This window comes from Priapulus caudatus, unplaced genomic scaffold (assembly GCF_000485595.1).
Source record: "Priapulus caudatus unplaced genomic scaffold, Priapulus_caudatus-5.0.1 Scaffold221, whole genome shotgun sequence".
Taxonomy (NCBI): domain Eukaryota; kingdom Metazoa; phylum Priapulida; class Priapulimorpha; order Priapulimorphida; family Priapulidae; genus Priapulus; species Priapulus caudatus.
The window spans coordinates 608,928-613,940 of record NW_014577282.1 but is presented as its reverse complement, the minus strand read 5'-3'; the positions used below and the strand labels follow the sequence as shown (position 1 = coordinate 613,940).

Below are 5,013 nucleotides of genomic sequence, written 5' to 3'. Positions count from 1 at the left end.
GAAACAGAAACAGTAATCACACAGTAACAAGAAATGCGACTCGAAAACTCAGCATGCCTGCGTGCAGAGACGGTCAAGCCGTCAGTAAGCACCGGGCAGAGGGTGAGTCCAGGAGTGAAAAAGCGTAGTCGTTTATCTTACCACTCGCTGATCCTCGCGTTGTGTATCTCGAAGCACCTGGAGAGAAACACCAGTGCTCACACCAGTGCTCCCACCAGTGTTCACACCAGTGCTCCCACCAGCGCTCTCCTTTACTGCGAGAAACAGCAGCTTATATATACTAACAGTTGTCACGTGGTTATGCCACGTGATCATCAAACAAGATACTGGGATTCACGTCGCGTGACGTAGTCACGTGGTTATGCCACGTAATCATCAAACAAGGTACAGAGATTCACGTCGCGTGACGTAGGTGAAGCCTTACATCCAAATCCCGTTGGGACGCGGATCACGTGATCTTGGTGACCCTTGACCGCTACACATGTGTAGTAATCGTTTATGATTCTTCTTTAAAATAAAAATAGCACTCTCTTTGCAATACTAATATTATTTACCAAAGGGTCTCTCTTAGTCTCTACCAGGGTGAGTATAAATCGTAAAAATCGTAGGCCCATGCCAACTACCCCTTCTGTTCTGCCATGTATATAGACTATTACTTACTATAGACGCTGTCTACAACTAGAATACACTCTAACTCAGTAGATAATAGTAATTATCAGTCTTAACAAGTTACAGTCATGCCTGCAGACGTTTTTATGCCTTACAAATTTTTTATGGCCATCACCTACTATATAAGCTGTTATAACCTATTATAGACAACACATGAATTTAGAATATGCACACTAAAATGTGGGAAAATAAGAGTAGACTACTCACATTTCCCAGCTGCTCCTTGCTCTATCAACTATCATGCAGCTGTATACCTGTACCATAGTAGAGCTAGAGTGACGCATATAATGTAAAGCAAATCCATGCGCACCGCATGGTTTTTTTTTGGGGGGGGGGGCATTTTCAGAGTGTCTGCATGGCAGCAAGAGTAGATAATAACACATGTGTTATTATCTACTATTGATGGCAGGCATAGGCCATTCGGGGGCGTCTGGCGTATACACCCACCACTTTTCAACACACACACCGCCATTCACGATACCTGAGGCTATGCCGGACATTTTCTAATAGGTGCCAGGTTTCCTTTCCAGCTAATCTAGCTCAATTTTGGGGGTAACGGTTTTTTAGGTCTGGCGGATGCGCCCCACTACTAAACAATTCTGGCAGTGTCCATTCCTGATACCTGGGACCATGCCGAACATTTTGCAATATGTTTCATGGGGTTTCCTCTCCAGCTAATCTAGCTTAATTTTGGGGGTGGGGCAGTTGCGGGCGTCTGGCGGATACACCCACCACTGAATTATTCTGGCAGTGGCCATTCACGATACTTGGGACTATGCTGAACATTTTCCAATGGGTGCCAGAAGGTTTCCTCTCCAGCTAATCTAGCTCAATTTTGGGGGTGGGGCAGTTGGGGGCGTCTGGCGGATACACCCACCACTGAATTATTCTGGTAGTGGCCATTCACGATACCTGGGACTATGCTGAACATTTTCCAATGGGTGCCAGAAGGTTTCCTTTCCAGCTAATCTAGCTCAATTTTGGGGTATCGGTTTTTTATATCTGGCGCATGCGCCCCACCACTAAAAAAATGCTGGCAGTGTCCATTCCTGATACCTGGGACCATGCCGAACATTTTCCAATAGAGTTCATGGGGTTTCCTCTCCAGCTAATCTAGCTCAATTTTAGGGTGCGTTTCAAATGACCCCACTGACCAGACCCACCAGCGGCTGCCCGCCAGACTTACATTTCCTTACATGGGTATGTACACGAATCATTGCTATATGCATGAAAATTGGTTTCCTTTCCAGCTACCCCCCCTGGGCTCCCGGTCTAGTAAGGGTTAACGAGTGAATGCTATAATGCTCCAATAGGCCGTAGTCTGAACTCGAAAATCGCACATTTTCGTTGCACCAAAGCTGGGTCTAAAAACTTTCATCACTAACGTGTTTATAATGGTAAACTCTAGTTAAAATTACACGTCTAGAAGTTTGAATCCCCGCAGTTTTTTTAGTAAACACCTGTAAAATATTTGAACTACTTCACCCGCGGAGAAACGACGCGCATGAATATTAGCAGGTAAACTGACGTTCCAGCCAATAGGATTGCACCGTGCACACACACACACCCAGCAATGGCAGCGCCCACGACAAGTAATCATCTAACCTCGTAAATATTAGTCTTCAAGTTTAATAGACTATATTGAAGACGGAAAGAGACTAATTTCATACATCTGGACAAAATGAAGTGCAATATTCGTGTAGTCAACGTTGAAAGTGCATAAGAATGGTCAGGGGCGGATTAAGGCTCACTGGTGCCCTAAGCACTGACCAATCTTGGTGCCCCCCTCCTTTCCACACTGACCCAGTCCATTTTAGTTGTTGACCTGTCTGGACAGATATACAATGTAGGTTGCAGCAGTACAAAAATATATGTAGGATTTCAAGGAGAGTGGTGATAAACAGGCGGGGGGTATGGGGGTCCTCCCCCAGAAATTTTTTAAAATGTAGATCGCAGGAGATGGTATTTGAGGCACTTTTGAGCGTACATGCATGTACACCTTCATTCTGCCTACGAGTCAATCTATTTTTTTTACACGTTTCAGTTGTGAGAAAGACCTCTCTGCTGTGCAGTTGGTGACCATTAATGTTAAAAATATTCTTAAGGCAATTTCAAATTTGAAAGCACTCTGTAGTATGGTCTTCTGTAATTGTGTGTAAAGTTCCATAAGTAGGAAAGATGTTTCTTGGTTGTTTTAAAATTATGAAGAATCATATGAATGGAATGCTGAAAAGCTCTGTAGACAAAGTGTTGTTATCATGTCATCCGGATAAGCATCAATGAGTGTCTGACAAGTCTTTGAGTACCTTTCACTTTCTGATAATTGGGAATTAGCACCTTGTTGGGTGGCATTAGGGGCCCCTTGTATTGTATTGTATTGTTGGGGGCCCCTTGTGGTACACCTGGGAAGTACAAATCTTTATTCGTTTTTTTTCTTTTCACCCTTTTCCCAGCTTTGTGGTGCCCCCTTTGGCACTGGTGCCCTAAGCACGTGCTTAGTCTGCTTAATGGTTAATCCGACACTGAGAATGGTATACTGGTAGTAGCAATGTAGTATAAAGTAAAACTAGTTCCCGGTAGCTCTAGTAGTTTATTAATTGATTAATAAAGCATAAGATATATAGCAATAAAACCAGCTAGTTTTCCAACTATCAGTGGCAGATTGGTCACAACGCAGATGCTCGCTAAATAATTCTAACCACATTTGTAGGTATATATATGCGTGTACATACGCGCATTGTACATATTACTGACGTGTGTGTGTGTGCGCGCGCGCGCACGTGCGTGCGCGAGTGTGTGTGTGTGAGCAGGAGAGCAAAAAATGCAAACAGACAGACAATGAGAGAGAGAGAGACGCAGAGAAACACAGACACGCACGCACGCACGCACGCACGCACGCACGCACACACACACACACACACACACACACACACACACACACACAGAAACCGAGGCAGAGAGAGTGAGAGAGAGAGATAGACAGACAGAGAGAGAGAGAGATAGACAGAGAAAGAGAGACACACATACACACAAACAGACAGAGTACATGGTTTATTCCCGGTTGGCCTACTGCCATTTCGTCTATAGCAAAACTCCCAGTTGGTCTACGCCAATTTCGCATACTCTCAATTCGCCTACACTAAAAACACATCTCATTCCGATTTTGTCTACCATCAGTTTAGCCACTAAATAACCTTTTATAAATGTAATATATGGTTTTGATTAGGATACATAGACTAGACAGTCGCATCCACACTAATTTCTCCTGGTATTTGTTGTAATATCAATACTACAACGAAATGGCACTATATTACCTATTCTGAGAGTAGACGAAATGGGAGTAGGCGAATGGGAATATTGCCCATTCTGAGAGTAGGCGAAATGGGAAGTAGGCGAAACGGGAGTAGGCCAACTGGGATGTTACAGAGTAGGTGAACACAAAGCTCTGTTGCATGTCTGTGTTTTTCATCTTGCTCTAGTGATGTAGTACAGTACGAAATGCAGAGAGAGGGGGAACCGAAAGATGTATGTGCGTGCTGACGTGCGCGCACGTGCGTGTATATGTATGCATGCGCGTGTGTGTGCGTGAGAGAGACACAGACAGATACACAACGTGAGAATGGGAAAGTGGGGAGAGTGGGATGGGAGGGGAAAAATATCCAGAGAGAGGGGTTCAGACAGTGAAACAGAAACATAGCAAAACTACAAAATATACAAGAGAGAGAGACAGATAGATAGAGAGCGAGAGAGAGGTAGAGCGAGAAAGATAGAGGTAGAGAGAAAGAGGGAGAGAGAGCGCGAGAGTTAGACAGCGAAAGGGAGAGAGACGTGGGACAGACAGACAAACACGCACACAGAGAGATAGAGACAGACACAGCGCGCGCGTGTGTGTGTGTGTGTGTGTGTGTGTGTGTGTGTGTGTGTAGTGTGTGTGTGTGGGGGGTAAATGTCGGGGGGTGATTGCTCGGCAGGGGGTTAATCGACTCGGGAGGTGATTGTCGGGCGGTAAATGTCCGGGGGGTACACTTGTCCAGGCAGCAGTAAATCGATCGAGGGGTAATTGTGCGAGGGGGTTTAAATGTCCGATGGGGTAAATGTCCGGGGGGTAATTGTCCGGAGGGTGAATGCGCATGGGCGGGTAAATGTCTTGAGGGAGTTATTGTCATCCGGGGGTCATCACTGTGAATGGCATTGCGTCGTGGTTAATGTCGGGGGGGGGTAATTGCGTCCAGAGGCGATTCGTCGGGGCAGGTATTTGTCCTGCATACCATATATATCGTTGCTTATATATGTTGGAAAGTGATGACATAAACTATATATGCTAGATTTATTACAAACAAAAGA

At 45.0% G+C, this 5,013-nt stretch overlaps 1 protein-coding gene and 1 long non-coding RNA gene across 2 annotated transcripts in view; one reads left to right on the top strand and one right to left on the bottom strand.

Moving 5' to 3' along the window:
- LOC106807542 overlaps positions 1-3,831 on the bottom strand; it is an 11,520-nt gene extending 7,689 nt beyond the window's left edge. Inside the window, exons 1-2 of the long non-coding RNA XR_001393681.1 lie at positions 3,740-3,831; positions 2,340-2,341 (exon numbers count right to left, since the gene is read on the bottom strand). This is a non-coding gene — a long non-coding RNA (uncharacterized LOC106807542). The remainder of the gene's footprint in view (positions 1-2,339; positions 2,342-3,739) is intronic.
- LOC106807541 (ubiquitin carboxyl-terminal hydrolase CYLD-like) overlaps positions 1-5,013 on the top strand; it is a 194,181-nt gene that overhangs the window by 127,513 nt on the left and 61,655 nt on the right.